Genomic DNA, 17437 nt, shown 5'->3' on the forward strand with positions numbered 1-17437 from the left:
ATATAGTTTCATTACTGTTTACAACAAGGGAACTTGCACTATTCGAAATATACTGAATAAATATTGGTATTTAATAGTGATGGGCGAGCAATGGAATACACGGGTGCTCGACCCGAGTAGTGTTGAGCCACCCCCGTAGTGTTCGGGTTCGGTTCGGTTCGTCGAACACCGGGATGTTCGAGGAACTGTTCGTCGAACTGTTCATCGAACACCTTAGAACACCGTCGAACACCGTTAAAACCAATGGCAGGCAAACAAAAACACATAGAAACACATAGAAAACACCTTCAAAGGTGTCCAAAAGCTGACAAACTGCTCAGAAGACGCTTTCTTTAAAAAAGCCGGCCGGCAATTCAGCAGCGGCATACACCGGTACCCGACAATTTAGACAAGAAGGAATAGAGCATCACACATAGATTAGATAGATAGAAACATGTCAGTCACACATATAATAAGCAGTGACAGTGTTGCTTACTGTACTTGTCATTTAGTGTAAAGGATTTATTTAAAAAAATAATAGCGTTTTCATGCACCGTCTCTATAAAAAAGCCGGCCGGCAATTCAGCATCTGTACCCGACAATTTAGAACAGAAAGATAGAGCATCACACATAGATTAGATAGATAGAAACATGTCAGTCACACATATAAGAAGCACAGTGACAGTGTTGATTACTGTACTTGTCATTTAGTGTAAAGGATTTATTAAAAAAAATAATAGTGTTTTCATGCACCGTCTCTTTAAAAAAGCCGGCCGGCAATTCAGCATCTGTACCCGACAATTTAGAACAGAAAGATAGAGCATCATACATAGATTAGATAGATAGAAACATGTCAGTCACACATATAAGAAGCACAGTGACAGTGTTGATTACTGTACTTGTCATTTAGTGTAAAGGATTTATTAAAAAAAATAATAGTGTTTTCATGCACCGTCTCTTTAAAAAAGCCGGCCGGCAATTCAGCAGCGGTACCCGACAATTTAGAACAGAAAGATAGAGCATCACACATAGATTAGATAGATAGAAACATGTCAGTCACACATATAAGAAGCACAGTGACAGTGTTGATTACTGTACTTGTCATTTAGTGTAAAGGATTTATTGAAAAAAATAATAGTGTTTTCATGCACCGTCTCTTTAAAAAAGCCGGCCGGCAATTCAGCAGCGGTACCCGACAATTTAGAACAGAAAGATAGAGCATCACACATAGATTAGATACATAGAAACATGTCAGTCACATATATATTGAGTACAGTGACAGTGTTGATTACTGTACTTGTCATTTAGTGTTAAAATAAAGGATTTATTATTAAAAAAATTGGCGTGGGGTTCCCCGTAATCTTAGTCTCTAGCGGAGGTTAAGCAGACGGCTGGGGAAGATGTTTGAAGCCTGGGAAGGGGGTAATACCCACGGAGCTTCCCAGGCTACTAATATCAGCCCCCAGCTGAATACCTAGCCTTTACTAGCTATTAAAATGGGGGACCCCCCATAAAATGACGTGGGGTCCCCCCTATTTTAATAGCTAGCAAAGGCTAGGCAGACAGCTGGGGGCTGATATTAATAGCCCAGGAAGGGAGCCATGAATATTGGCCCCCTCCCAGGCTGGAAACACCAGCCGTCAGCCGCCCCAGAAATGGTGCATCCATAGGATGCGCCAATTCTGGCACTTAGCCTCGCTCTTCCCACTGCCCTGTAGCGGTGGCAGTGGGGTAATAGTGGTGGGGTTGATGTCAGCTTAAAATGCCAGCTGACATCAAGCCCAGGTTAGTAATGGAGAGGCGTCTATAAGACACCCCCATTACTAACCCCATAGTCAAAGTTAAAAAAAAACACAAACACCCAGAATAAAGTCCTTTAATTGAAATAAACACACAATTCTTTATTGTTCTAAATTAAACCATACTTACCGTCACGCCCATTCCAGCTGAAGCCAACGATCTCCTGCAATAAAAGAAAAATAATAAAGCAACCTCATCCTTACCTTTCCATGGTTCCCACGACAGCTTCAGCTCTGCTACATCGAGATGACAGGCTGGACCGCAGCAGAACGCTGCCATCCAGCCTGTCATCCCGCGGACACTGAGAAGCGCAGGCATGCTTGCGCTCCTCAGTGTCTCACTGTGACGGCATCCAGATGAGCCGACAATGAACTCGGCTCACCTCATGCACGTCACTGACAGCGTGGGAGAATTCTCACGCTGAAGCGCTGAGTGCAGGAGAATTTTCCCACGCTGTCAGTGACGTGCATGAGGCTGATATTTAAATTTGGCGCACAAATCGGTGATTGGTCGTGGGCAGGGTCCGCGACCAATCAGCACAGTAGTGTTTAACTTTGGCGGCAAGATCAGTGATTGGTCGCGCGCCAAGACCGCGACCAATCACCGATTTGGGCGCCACATTTAAATATCGGCCGCGACCAATCAGCACAGCGTTGTTTAAATGTGGATCCAAGATCGGTGATTGGTCGCGGCCGATATTTAAATTTGGCGCACAAATCTGTGATTGGTCGCGGGCAGCGTCCGCGACCAATCAGCACAGTAGTGTTTAACTTTGGCGGCAAGATCAGTGATTGGTCGAGGTCAAGACGGCGACCAATCACCGATTTGTGCGGCACATTTAAATAGCGGCCGCGACCAATTGGATGTCAGTGCCGCTCCCCGGTCCTCCCTTTACACCCTAGCCGCATGGATGTCAGCGGCGCTGCCTGTGCGGATACTTCCGCTGCGAGAACGCGGGACATGAGCGGGCGCTCGCAGCAGAAGTATCCCGACCCGCAGCGCCGCTCCCCGGTCCTCCCTTCACACCCTAGCCGCATGGATGTCAGCGGCGCTGCCTGTGCGGATACTTCCGCTGCGAGAACCCGGGACATGAGCGACTGCTCGCAGCAGAAGTATCCCGACCCGCAGCACCGCTCCCCGGTCCTCCCTTCACACCCTAGCCACTGATGTCCCCACAGTATCCGCATGGTGTTACTAAGGTCCGGACATTTGTGTTAAAAGTCGCTGATTGGTCGCAGGCGCTGCCCGCGACCAATCACCGATTTGGGCGCCAAATTTAAATATCGGCCGCGACCAATCACCCATCTTGGCTCCACATTTAAACACCGCTGTACTGATTGGACGCTATTTAAATGTGGCGCCAAAATCGGTGATTGGTCGCGCCCAGCGTCGGCGACCAATCAGCACAGCGGTGTTTAAATGTGGAGCCAAGATCGGTGATTGGTTGCGGCCGATATTTAAATTTGGCGCCCAAATCGGTGATTGGTCGCGGGCAGCGCCAGCGACCAATCAGCGATTTTTAACACAAATGTCCGGACCTTAGTAACACCATGCGGATACTGTGGGGACATCAGCGGCTAGGGTGTCAAGGGAGGACCGGGGAGAGGCGCTGCGGGTCGGGATACTTCTGCTGCGAGCAGTCGCTCATCTCCCGGCTTCTCGCAGCGGAAGTATCCGACCAGGCAGCGGCGCTCCCCGATCCTCACCAATACGATTCCCTGATTGGTCGCGCTCTCCGCACGTGACCAATCAGTGATCTTGGCGCTAAAGTTAAACACCGCTCTGCTGATTGGTCGCGGACGCTGCCCGCGACCAATCATCGATTTGGGCCCCACATTTAAATAGCGGCCGCGACCAATCAGCGAGCTTGGCGCCAAATTTAAACAACGCTCTGCTGATTGGTCGCGGACGCCAGACGCGTGCAATCAGTGAGATTGGCGCCAAATTTAAACAACGCTCTGCTGATTGGTCGCGGACTCCAGAAGCGACCAATCAGCGAGATTGGCACCAAATTTAAACCCCACTCTGCTAATTGGTCGCGGATGCCGGCCGCGACTAATCAGCATTATTGGCACCAAATTTAAACACCGCTCTGCTGATTGATCGCGGTCGCCGTCCGCGACCAATCAGCAGTATTGGCGCCAAATTTAAGCCCCGCTCTGTTGATTGGTCACAGTTGCCGGCCGCGACCAATCAGCGATTTTGGCGCCAAATTTAAATCCCGCTCTGCTGATTGGTCTTGTTGCCGCCAAATTTAAACATCGCTCTGCTGAATGGTCGCGGTCGTGACCAATCACCATTATTGGCGCTAAATTTAAACACCGCTTTGCTGATTGGTCGCGACCGCAACCAATCAGCATTATTGACGCAAAATTTAAACACCGCTTTGCTGATTGGTCGCGACCGCGACCAATCAGCATTATTGGCGCAAAATTTAAACCCCGCTCTGCTGATTAGTCGCGACCGCCGGCCGTGACCAATCAGCGATATAGTCGCCAAATTTCAACACCGCTTTGCTGATTGGTCGTGGTTGCTGGCCGCGACCAGTCAACGATTTTGGCGCCAAATTTAAACACCGCTCTGCTGATTGCGCCGGGTCTGCCGCATACATATTCTAGAATACCCGATGCGTTAGAATTGGGCTACCATCTAGTTTCATGAAATAATTAAAAAAAAAATTGACGTGGGGCTTCGCACTATATTTGTGTCCAGCCAGGTTCAGCAGGCAGGAACCACCAGCTGCCTATTTGTACCTGGCCAGACACAACAATATAGGGAAGCCCTTTTTTTCTTAATTATTTCATGAATTTCATGAAATAATTAAAAAAAAAATACGTGGAGCTTCGCCCTATTTTTGTGTCCAGCCAGGTACAACTAGGCAGCTGGGGGCTGGAATCTGCAGCGCAGGGAGGCCCAAGCTTTCTGGCCCCCCCCCGCTGCAAAATGCAGTCTACAGCCGCCCCGGAAAATGGCGCATTCATAGAAGTGCCATCTTCTGGCGCTGTACCCAACTCATCCAGGGCCCTGGTGCGGTGGCTCACTGGGTAATAAAGGGGTTTGGCCAGCTTGGCATTATCAGCTGGCCCTAAGCCCGAAATTCATGGGGTCATGCCAATATTAGACATGACCGCCATGAATTTCTAGTAAAGTATTTAAAAAAAACACAACACCCAGAAAAAAGTCCTTTAATTGAAATAAACACACAATTCTTTATTGTTCTACATTAAACCATACATACCGTCACGCCCATTCCAGTTGAAGCCAATGTCTTCTGCAATAAAAGTAAAATAATTAAGCAACCTCATCCTTACCTTTCCATGGTTCCCACGACGGCTCCAGCTCTGCTACATCGAGATGACAGGCTGGACCACAGCAGAACGCTGCCATCCAGCCTGTCATCCCGCATACACTGAGAAGCGCAGGCTTGCTTGCGCTCCTCAGTGTCTCGCTGTGACGGCATAAAGATGAGACGAGTTCATGTCCAATGAACTCGGCGCACCTCATGCACGTCACTGACAGTGTGGGAGAATTTTCCTGCACTCAGCACTTCGGCGTGAGAATTCTCCCACGCTGTCAGAGACGTACATGAGGTCAGCTGAGTTCATTGGACATGAATGAGCTCACCTCATGCACGTCACTGACAGCGTGGGAAAATTCTCACCTGAAGCGCTGAGTGCAGGAGAATTTTCCCACGCTGTCAGTGACGTGCATGAGGTGAGCTCATTCATGTCCAATGATCTCAGCTCACCTCATGCACGTCACTGATGCGCCATTTCTGGGGCGGCTGATGGCTGATGTTTCTAGCCTGGGAGGGGGCCAATATTCATGGCACCCTTCCTGGGCTATTAATATCAGCCCCCAGCTGTCTGCCTAGCCTTTGCTAGCTATTAAAATAGGGGGGACCCCACGTCATTTATTGGGGGGGTCCCCCATTTTAATAGCTAGTAAAGGCTAGGTATTCCGCTGGGGGCTGATAATAGTAGCCTGGGAAGCTCCGTGGGTATTACCCCCTTCCCAGGCTTCAAACATCTGCCCCAGCCGTCTGCTTAACCTCCGCTAGAGCCTAAAATTATGGGGACCCCCACGCCAATTTTTTTTTAAATAAATCCTTTATTTTAACACTAAATTACAAGTACAGTAATCAACACTGTCACTGTACTTCATATATATGTGATTGACATGTTTCTATCTATCTAATCTATGTGTGATTCTCTATTCCTTCTATTCTAAATTGTCGGGTACCGCTGCTGAATTGCCGGCCGGCTTTTTTAAAGAGACAGTGCATGAAAACACTATTATTTTTTTTAATAAATCCTTTACACTAAATGACAAGTACAGCAATCAACACTGTCACTGTACTTCATATATATGTGACTGACATGTTTCTATCTATCTAATCTATGTATGATTCTCTATTCCTTCTATTCTAAATTGTCGGGTACAGCTGCTGAATTGCCGGCCGGCTTTTTTAAAGAGACAGTGCATGAAAACACTATTAATTTTTTTAATAAATCCTTTACACTAAATGACAAGTACAGTAAGCAACACTGTCACTGTACTTCATATATATGTGACTGACATGTTTCTATCTATCTAATCTATGTGTGATTCTTTATTCTTTCTATTCTAAATTGTCGGGTACCGCTGCTGAATTGACAGCCGGCTTTTTTAAAGAGATGGTGCATGAAAACACTATTATTTTTTTTTATAAATCCTTTACACTAAATGACAAGTACAGTAAGCAACACTGTCACTGTACTTCGTATATATGTGACTGACATGTTTCTATCTATCTAATCTATGTGTGATTCTCTATTCCTTCTATTCTAAATTGTCAGGTACAGATGCTGAATTGCCGGCCGGCTTTTTTAAAGAGACGGTGCATGAAAACACTATTATTTTTTTTGATAAATCCTTTACACTAAATGACAAGTACAGTAAGCAACACTGTCACTGTACTTCATATATATGTGGCTGACATGTTTCTATCTATCTAATCTATGTGTGAAGCTCTATTCTTTCGGTTCTAAATTGTCGGGTACCGGTGAATGCCGCTGCTGAATTGCCGGCTTTTCATGTTTCACTGTTGGCACTGTTCCCATCGATTTGGGCAATCACTGTAATGCCACAACCACCATGGCTGTGGCATTACAGTGAGTGGCAGACAATCCCTGCATGATTGGTGCTCTAAATAGCGCCAGACATGCAGGACACGCTTTTGGTGCACGAACAGTTATCGAACATAACCTCGAACAGCCGAATTTTTTGCAAATCATTCGGGTTCGTCGAACAACTCGAACACCGCCCAAAACAGCTCGAATTTGAGATTGGCGAACAGTTCTAGTCGAACACCGCTCATCTCTAGACCCGAGCAACGAGCCCAATGTAAATCTATGGGAAACTCGAGGATTCTTCAGGTGGCTTTCTCACGGCAGTCTGCAGAGGGCCTAAAAATTGCCCAAATGGATGGGAACAGTGCTCAAATGACATGGGAACAGCATGGGGAAGACACCTGGAAGCATTTCTGTCAACAATGTTGCCAGAAGTATTATGCCACTTTTACAGACTCACAACAGACTCACAATAAAACATACAAAAACGAAACCAAAATGGATTTTCCTGGGAAATATGTTAAGGAACATCCTTTGCAGGCTAATGACTTATATATAAGGCAAAATAAATATACAAAAACAAAAATGTTCCTCCAAACCTTGGGCTATGTTCACACGTAGTATTTTTGATGCATTTTTGCACTTTTGCATTGCTTTCAACCAAGACAAATGCATTCACTGGGAAATGTGATTTTAACATTTTACAACCTTATCTGGCCATGTGATGAGTGACACATCATCAGATACATGCATACAGTGCTGAAAAGACATGGGAACAGCATGGGGAAGACCCCTGGAAGCATCTGTAACTCCCAGGTCTCTGCCCATCATAAGTGATCCTTGGCGCATGCGAAGATGCTTCTCGCCATGCACCTGTCATTGCAGACTTGCAGCAATCACCGTCCACGTCCTTGTCCCTGTGCAGCGTTCAGTTGTCCCTACCCCATTCCTTGGAATGCAAGCGCAAGTATGCAGGCAGCCACCCACACACAGGCTACGATACTATACTGCCAAATTTTTGACAGCTGCTTGTACTTGAAATGTGGCCTTTTAGGCTCATGGAGGAGGAAGCTTTTCACAACCTCATGCCGGCGGCGGCTGTTTGTCCATACTCGGTCCCCAGCCGCCACTATTTCTCCCGGTATCATCTCATGATACCACAAGCACAGGTCTCACAACATTACCCGTGCTGTCCCCAGTTTACTAACTGGGAAGGACCGCCTACCCAAAAACACGTGGTCAAGTGAATGTGGCCAGGGACGGTACGGAGCCAGTCCACAGGTTGGGGGTGAGTTGTATTTCACCACAGCCATATTCTTTAGCTTGGTGAAAGGAGTTTGGAAACCGTATCTACTCCAGCTGTCATTTCTCCCAGGAAATCCTCTAAAGCTTCTTGCACTTGAATTGTGGCCTTTTAGGCTCGTGGAGGCAGAAGCTTTTCACATCTTCATGCCGGTGGCATCCGGGTGTCCATACTCGGTCCCCAGCGGCCACTATTTCTCCAGGTGTTGTCTCTCGCTTCCACAAGCGCGGGTCCCACAACATTACCCGTGCCCTCCCCAGTGCACTTACTGGGAAGGACCGCCTAACCACAAACACATGGGACAGGTGAATGTGGCCAGGGATGTTACGGAGCCAGTCCACATTAAAAATGCAGCCATAGAGTGTCTGGGAACCTTCCCACACACTTTTCTTTGCCAGGGCTGCTTCTCAGCAGGGTTGGATGGGCCCACCAGAGAATCCTCGGGTGGGCCCTGGCTTCTCCATCAGGAGAGTTCATGATAGGAGCAAACTTTGCAGCTGCTATGGGGCTCTTGAGGGGGGGAGAAAGGTGGGCCCTCAAAATTAAATCCTCAGGTGGGCCCAATGTTTTTCAGTCTGATACTGCTTCTCAGTGAGAGTTGTATTTCACCACAGCCATATTCTTTAGCTCAGTGAAAGGACTGGCATAGAGGGAAACTGTATCTACTCTGGGTGTCATTTCTCCCGGGAAGTCCTCCAATGCAGCTTGTTACAGAAGTAATGGCAACCCATCCAACATCAGCTCGCACTTGTCGGTGGTGCTTCGACACATAAACATCTTTCTTTGCACCTTTAATTTCATGACTACAGAGTTGGAAATGGCCTGATCTGCAATGCGGTTTGAGAAATAACATGCATAAGCACATACAATTCACATTAAAAAAGCAGCCATAGAGTGTCCGGGAACCTTCTCACACACTTTTCTTAGCCAGGGCTGCTTCTCGGCAGGGTTGGATGAGCCCTCCAGATAACTGGAGATTCCCCCGGTGGGCTTTGGCTTCTCATTCAGGAGAGTTCATAGTGCCGAGGTGAGGCAACGATGATGATAGAGACCACCATCTGCTTAGCTTTCTGTTACTTGGAATGCAAGTGCAAGTATTCAGCCAGCCAGCCACCCACAAGCCGCAATACTAAACTGACAGGTTTCTGGGCAGCTGCTTGCACTTGAAATGTGGCATTTTAGGCTCGTGGAGGTGGAAGCTGTCCACAACCTCATTGAGGCGGCGGCCAGGTGTCCATACTCAGTACCCAGCCGCCAGTATTTCTCCCAGTATTATCTCTGCCTTCTACAAGTGCGGGTCCCTGAACATTACTGCTGGTACTTTTCTGTGGGAATCTGCTTACCTCCTACCATCCTGGAATATTTCCAGTAAACTATGGTACGACGCCACGGTATTAGCACTGCCCCAGTACCAGTAGCGAAGCCATCCTCAATTTCCTTCACAGGAATTTTATTTGGTAGACTGAGTTGCTGCCTTAATACATTCGTTTCTCACAAAGGAGCTGAAGATAGTGGCAGTAGGTGCAAGTTTCTCCAGCCTGTTAGCTATCAGAGGGTGAACGGCAGCACATTGGATCAGTGGTTAGCACTGAAGCCTTGCAGCGCTGGGATGCTGGGTTCAAATCCCAGCAAAGACAACATTTTCAAGGATCTTGTATGTTCTCCTCGTGTTTGCGTGGGTTTCCACCTCAGTAAAAAATCAGCCATAGAGTGTCCAGGAACCTTCCCACACACTTTTCTTAGCCAGGACTGCTTCTTGGCAGGGTTGGACGGTCCCACCAGAAAATCCTCTGGTGTGCCCTGGCTTTTACATCTGGAGAGTTCATGATAAAGCAAACTTTGCAGCTGCTATGGGGCTCTTGAGCGGGGGAGAAAGGTGAGCCACTAGAATCAAATCCTCTGGTGGGCCCAATGTTTTTCAATCTGAAACAGCTTCTCAGTGGGAGTTGAATTTCACCACAGCCATATTGTTTAGCTCGGTGAAAGGACTGGCATAGAGGGAAACCATATCTACTCTGGCTGCCATTTCTCTGTCACCAGGTTCCACCCATTGTCACACACGACCAAGCCTGGCTGTATGTTACAGCTTTCAACAACTCTGCAGCACTGTGTGGTTTGTCACCTAAGCATTAAGCACACAATCTTCAGCACAGCCTGTTGCCACTTGGCCAAGGCAGGGCTGCATTGCTTTCAGCTTGTGACTGATATGGTCATTTCGGAGGAGGAGGAGGAGGTGCAGGAGCAGAACAATGTGATTACAATGAAGTTACATTGGCGACTCTGTTTTTCATACTAAAGAAAGAACCTATTGCTTTTTTTTTTACGTTATTTTTTAAGACAAATGCATTCACCGGGAAATGTCATTTTAACATTTTACAACTTTATCTGGCCATGTGTGACACATCATTAGACACATCCTGTTTCATTTATGATGGAGGGACTCTGAAAGTCACAAAACCTATCTTTATAGGGCCATCAGGCGGCCCTTAATATTCTTAAAGGGCCAGCAGTCGGTCCACGCTATTGTTAGAGAGCCATCAGTCGGCTATGCTTTGTTGTTCCCATTATTAACGAGTTGGACTACTATACTGTTATTGCGTATGCAGTGACCGCAAGGGCTGGCAAAATTTCAGACACAACCCAATACCCCTTTGAAGAGACATAGAGGAGGGTCTCAATAAAAAAAATTAACGTTCCCATTATAAAGGAGTGGGTCTCCAATAGTTTTAATACCCATGCTGTGACTGCAAGAGCTGCCAAAATTTGGGAAAACCCCCACTAACAATTTAAAGACACATAGAGCAGGGCCACAGTAATGACATGTTTCCATTACAAAGGAGCGGGTGTGCTATACAGTTATAGGGTATGCAGTGAGTCCAACGGCAGACAAAATTTAGAAAAAAGCCCACTAACTATTTAGAGACACATAGAGCAGGGCCACAGTAATGACAAATTCCCATTAGAAAGGAGAGGGTCTCCCATACTGTTTGCCGATGCAGTGAAACAACGGCTGCCAAAAATTTGGAGGAACTCCAATACCCCTTGCAAGAGACGTAGAGGTCGGAGAGCCTCCTTTAAACAATGTTCCCATTATTAGGAAGTGGGTCTCCCATAGTATTTGCCTATGCAGTGATAGCATGAGCTGCCAAAAATTTGGAGGCACTCTAATTCCCCTTGGAAGAGATGTAGAGGTCAGAGAGCCTCCTAAAACCAATGTTCTCATTATTAGGAAGTGGGTCTCCCATAGTGTTGGCCTATGGAGTGAATGCAAGGGCTGCCAAAAATTGTGAGGCAGTCAAATGCCCCTTGGAAGAGACGTGGAGGAGGGCCTCATAAAAAAATGTTCTCATTAGAAAGGAGAGGGTCTCCTATACTTGTAATGCCCATGCACTAAGTGTATGGGTTGACAATCATTTACGCCTGGTGGGTATACATGAACATACAGTATAATTTTTTTTTTTACAGGCATCATAAAGACCCTTTAAAAAAATTATGTGGGTGTTACACCACGGACCACGATCACCCTGGTGATATGGTGGTGGAGGATGAGAATGAGGAGGAGGACAATAGCAAATAGCCAAAATCAGAAAGCGCATACCCATGTGTGGGTGTGAAAATCTGCATGGGAAAAGACAATAAAAGACACTGGATTTGAGTTTGTTACGCAGCTACCATTAGGTGGTGTTGAGAAGTCTGGCCCAATCCAACCCTTGTTCATTTTTATAAGAGTCAGCCTGTCAGCATTTTCAGATGACAGGCAGATGTGCTTATCAGTTATAATTCCACCAGCGGCATTAAAAACCTGCTCTGATAAAACGCTAGCGGCAGGGCAGGCCAGGACCTCTAAGGCATAGAGAGCCAGTTTATTCCATGTACCCAGCTTGGATTCTCAATAATTATAAGGCACAGAGGAAATCACGGAGGATGTTCGTATGGTCGGCAAGGTACTCCCTCAGCATCTTCCCAAACTTTGCACTCTTTGTGAGAGTACCCCGCACCTCAGGCCATGTGCGATTGGAGGGGCTGAGAAAATTCTCCCAGATCTTTGACAGTGTTCCCCTGCATCTGTTGGATTGGAGTTCTGTCTCTCTTGCCTGTAGTCCTTGGTTGTCCAACGAACTAGGACGTCTGCCGCCAGCATTTTCAGATGGGAATTTTTTTAATAGTTCTGCAACAAGGTCTTTCTGGTACTGCCCCATTTTTGTAGACCTGTCCACCTCAGGAATAAGAGATATAAAGTTCTCCTTGTAGTGGGGGTCTAGAAGTGTCACCAACCAGTAATGACTGGCACCCAAAATTTTTAGAACGCAAGGGTCATGGGAAATGCAGCGTAACATAAACTCAGCCATGTGTGCCAGACTGCTAACAGGCAAGACTTCCGTGTCCTCACCAAAAGGACGAGTGACCATGCTCTCCTCCTCCTCCCCTCTGTCCTCAGGCCATCCACGCTGAACAGACAGTATGACAGTTGTGCAGGTAATACAGTCTATAGCGCATGAAACTAGCTCCTGTTCTTCCTCCTCCTCCTCCTCATTGTCACCCAATCCATATTGGGATGAGATGAGTCTGGGCTGTGTGTAATCACCCTGTATGGTTCTTTGCTCCATTTCTTCGTTCTCCGCCTGCAATGCATATGCATCCTCTTTGGTTGTGAGCAGATAGCGTTTCAGAAGACAACGAAGCGGGATGGTGACGCTAATTATGGCGTCATCGCCGCTCACCATCTTGGTGGAGTCCACAAAGTTTTGGAGGATGGTACATATGTCTGACATCCATGTCTACTCGTGAGGTCTTATGTGTGGAGTCTGAAATGAATACCAACGGCCTTGTTGATGCTGGTAATCAACAACTGCTCTTTTCTGCTCACAAATCCTTCACAACATCTGCAGTGTAGAGTTCCAATGCGTGGGGACATGACACACCAGTCTGTGAGATGGAAGCTGAAAACATAGCTGAAAAAAGGCTGAAGCTGTAGGTGACTTTATAAAATGGGCACAGAAGCGGCGTACTTTAACAAGCAGATCTGGCATCTCTAGGTAGGATTTGAGAAACCGCTGAATCATGAGGTTAAGCACATGGGCCAGGCATGGTACATGTGTGAGCTCACCTCACCTCAGAGCCGCCACCAGGTTCCGGCCATTGTCACACATGACCAAGACTGGCTGTAGGTTCAGCGGTTTGAGCCACAGATCTGCCTGCTCTCTCAGAGCTGTCCACAACTCTTCAGCATTGTGCGGTTTGTCACCTAAGCATATTAGCTTCAGCACAGCCTGTTGCCGCTTGGTCGAGGCAGTGCTGCAGTGCTTGCAGCTTGTGACTGATGTGGTCATTTCAGAGATGGAGGCTGAAGAGGAGGAGGAGGAGGCTGAGAAGGATGAGATGCAGGAGCTGTAGACTGTGGGGGCAACCCTGATTGACCTAGGGCCTGCAATCCTTGGCGTTGGGAGGACGTTTTCCGTCCCAAAGTCCGACTGGGTACCGACTTCCACTATGTTAACCCAGTGTGCCATCAGCGAGATGTACCGTCCCCTGCCCACAAGCACTTGTCCACATGTCCGTGGTTAGGTGGACTTTCCCGGTAACCGCGTTGTTGAGGTCACGGCTAATGTTTTGGGACACATGCTTGTGTAATGCAGGGACGGCACACCAGGAGAAATAGTGGTGGCTGGGGACATAGTACCGAGGAACGGCTGCCGTCATCAGGTTGCGGAATGCTTCCGTCTCCATGAGTCTAAAAGGCAGCATTTCGAGCGCAAGCAGTTACAAAATGTGTGAATTTAGTGGTGTGGCCTGTGGGGCGTTGGCTGCGTATTTGCGCTTGCGTTACAAGGACTGGGGTATGGACAACTGAGCGCTGCACTGGGACAAGGACGTGGACATTCTTCCTGATAGTGCTACTTGAGAGTGTGCAATGACAGGTTCAGGGCAGGAGGCATCTTCGCATGCACCATGGACAGTGGATTGGCTTGCATGCACAATAGCGGAAGAAGCAGTGGTGCCACCCACATACACTGTTCCTGGACCCTGGGGTTTGGCCCACAAAGTTGGGTCCTTTGCTGCCATGTGACTGATCATGCTGGTGGTGGTCAGGCTGGTAGTTTTGCCACCCCTGCTGATGCTGGCCTGGCCGATGGTGCAAATGGCCTTTTTGGGGTTATCGGCAGAGTCTTTATAAAACAACCAGACTCCGGAACACCTAACAGTTGTACTGGCAACTTCCTTTGTGTTGGTATTACGGGGAACAGTTGCCTGCCTTCTCTCTGCAGCCACCGCACTGCTTCTTCCTGCCTGATGGGGTGCTCTGCTTTCCTCCCCCTGTGTGCTGCTCTCCTCGGTCTGCATGTCCTCCTGCCAGGTTGGGTCAGTTACTACAACATCCACCACCTCGTCTTCAATTCCACACTCCGGTTCTCCTCCTGAATTTCTGTCAATTATGTCTCATTATCGTTCACTTCTTGTGACACTTTCCCACCGTCGCCTGCTCAAACATTTGGGCATCGCTACATGCGATCTCCTCTTGCCCCGCTTGAAGTGGACCTGGCGAAAGGCCTGAATCTATAAATGGAAAAGTGAACAGCTCTTCGTAGTGTCCAAGTGTGGGATCATTTGTCTCTGGGCACGCAGCATGGTGGGAGGAAGAAGGTTCAGGGTGAGGAATATGCGGTCCAGACTCACGGCTACTTTTATATTTGACCACGTGGAAGACAGGGTGGTGGTTGTGGCTGGAAGCATTATCTGCTATCCAACCAGTAACCTTTTCACACTGCTCTGTGTTGAATAGTGGTGTTCTGTGGTCCCTTATTAATTGGGACAGGAAGGTCAAGCGAGAAGTTGTGGGTGTTTGCTGTGGCACAATTTCAGCTTGGCCAGATATGGCAGTAATTTCTGAAAACGTATATGTGATCCGTGTGACGGAGAAAATACAGTATTAATTACCTGGTCTGTAGGTAACTATTTTGAACAGCAAACTGGTGTCAATAGCTTCACTGACACGCCAAAACAATTTTTTAATGGAGGCCAGAAATGGCAGTTTTTTCAGCTGAATTGTATGTGATCCGTGTGACGGACAAACCACAGTTTTAAATAGCTGAACTTTTAGCGCTGTAATATGGTAAGGACCTGGCTGTATTCTGCACTGCCAACAAGCAAATGGCGCAGTGTTCTCTGGATTGCTTTTTAAGCAAATAATGAGGATTATGATCCCAAATAAAAAATATTCCTGGCCCCTGAGACCTGGGCCTATTTCTAGAAATAACAAGAGTTTAGGTTATATAATTCGCGCTAAGGTAGTGAGGCGGACTCAGATTCTGTTGATAAAAGGGTCAATTTTTATTAAGTTAAAATGTAATCCTAAAATGTTGGATAAAACGTTATCATAAGCATTATCATAAAGGTTCTGTTTAAAAGTAATAGTCTTTATACAGAGTAAAAGATCAACGTAAGAGAGCATATGCTGAATTGTTCACAGTGGTGGTCACTTGGGACTGTGGGACTGTATGGGTTGAGGCTGTTGGTTGCGTTCAACCAGTGGAGAACCTATAGAGAGAGAGGTTGCGTTACTTACGTTTAGAGGGGTAGTTGACTACGATGGTGGTCAAAGGGAGAAGTAATATTTACCTGGTTAGTCACTTGGTAGGTGGTTGGTTGATGCTGTGGTGAGTGGTTCAAGGTCACTGTAATGTAAATACAACAGTCAGTGTGTCTGGTATGGCACTGTTAGGGGTGCGATTGGTAGTGTGGTAGGTACCTTCAAAGAGTAGTCTTGCAGTGCTCGATGAAAGCCAATGGTGGAGGCTTGGTTTGTTGGTTGGCGAGCCTAAGGTTTACTTCTAGTCAGGTGCTAGGTCCAGGAACGTTGGGGATAAGGAGAGTTTAGGTGTTAGGTAGATTGTCCCTAATGGTGCTAAAGAATCCTAGGATTTGGTGGGATATAATTACCTATTGCTGTTGCCAAGGAGCTTGGTATGTCAATTGAGTCGTGTGTTTTAGGATACCAGGAGTGTCCAGGGGGGTTTTCTGAAGACTCTCAGGCTGTGTGCCCACGTAGCGTTTTTCAAGCGTTTATGCTGCGGAATTTCCACAGCAGAAACGCTTGTAAAACGCTAGGTAATCCGCACCCCATGGTCCCCAAGGGGATTCCGCATGTTCTATGCACATGCTGCGGATTTTTCCGCAGCGTTTATGCTGCGTACAAAAATCCGCAGCATGTCATTTAATTTTGCGGAAGCGCAGCGGAACTCCCGCCATTGACTTGCATTGAGACGCACAGAAACCGCGACTGTACATTTTTACAAGCGGCTTCTATGCGTCTCTATGTGTGGATGGTACCCAGTTCAGGAGAAGAGGAGACTCTCATCCAGACCTGGGTACCATTGTACCTGTAAAAAAAAGAATAAAATAACAAATAAAGTTTATACTCACCTTTCCGAAGGCTTCTCTCTGAATGCCAGCAGCGCTGAAGGACCTTCGGTGACGTCACAGTCATGTGACCGCAGGCCCTTCACCGCTCTGTCTCGCGATATGCCGGCAGCCAGGAACCAGCCAGGAAGCAGCGCTGCAGTCACGCCGGGGCCTCGGGGGTGAGTATAGCTTTATTTGTTTTAATTTTTACGGTTCATACTGTATAAATCCATGCTGTTGCATGGATTTATACAGTGTGACCTAGTTGTCAAGCACTTTCCAAGTGATGCTATTGACGCGCCCCTGGGCCTGTGTCGCGCTGCGTTGCGCACGCGGGAGCTTACCCGGAGCCGGATCTCTTGAGGGTTGTAGTCTCGTGGCGGTGATCCGGTCCGTGCCCAGGGAGTCAGACTAAGTGGCGCTGTATTAGCGGTAGATGTTGGACGACTACGCCACCCGTTGAGTACAGCTAAGGAGCTGCTGCTGCAGGGCAGACCGCTGAGGCCGGTGGTAGGATTGTGCAGCGTGATAGTATAACCCCCAACGGGAGGGGTATGGCCTCAGGGCAGCCGACGTGGATGATGGGGGTAGCAGGAACCACTCAGAGACGGTACGGTGTAGTTCAGGGTCTTTACTGGTGACAACGATAGACCCTCCCGGAGTACTGGCTAGCGATTGGGGCCTGGTCAGTCCTTGAGCAGATGGGATCTCCCCTGGCCAGGCGGAGTTGTAGGCCTCCCAAACTAACGATACTCTTCTGGCTACCTTGCTAGAAGCGGGTATAAGTAGCCCACGTCCCTGAGTGTACCGTGTGGTGCTCACCCATATGGCCGGTGACTTGGGG

The 17437-nt window shown here is 47.6% G+C and overlaps 1 protein-coding gene and 1 long non-coding RNA gene across 9 annotated transcripts in view; both read right to left on the reverse strand.

Annotated features, from left to right (window-relative positions):
- LOC141265127 (ATP-binding cassette sub-family B member 5-like) overlaps positions 1 to 17437 on the reverse strand; it is a 1418963-nt gene that overhangs the window by 542935 nt on the left and 858591 nt on the right. The gene's annotated exons all lie outside the window — the stretch shown is intronic.
- Positions 15499 to 16052, reverse strand: LOC141264248 (uncharacterized). The gene is made up of 3 exons (XR_012319855.1): positions 15941 to 16052; positions 15811 to 15866; positions 15499 to 15729 (listed from the first exon to the last, which is right to left on the reverse strand). It is a non-coding gene; the product is annotated as an uncharacterized lncRNA (long non-coding RNA).

Source organism: Phyllobates terribilis, unplaced genomic scaffold, assembly GCF_046119375.1.
Source record: "Phyllobates terribilis strain yellow unplaced genomic scaffold, ASM4611937v1 Scaffold_4__5_contigs__length_816908805, whole genome shotgun sequence".
NCBI lineage: Eukaryota > Metazoa > Chordata > Amphibia > Anura > Dendrobatidae > Phyllobates > Phyllobates terribilis.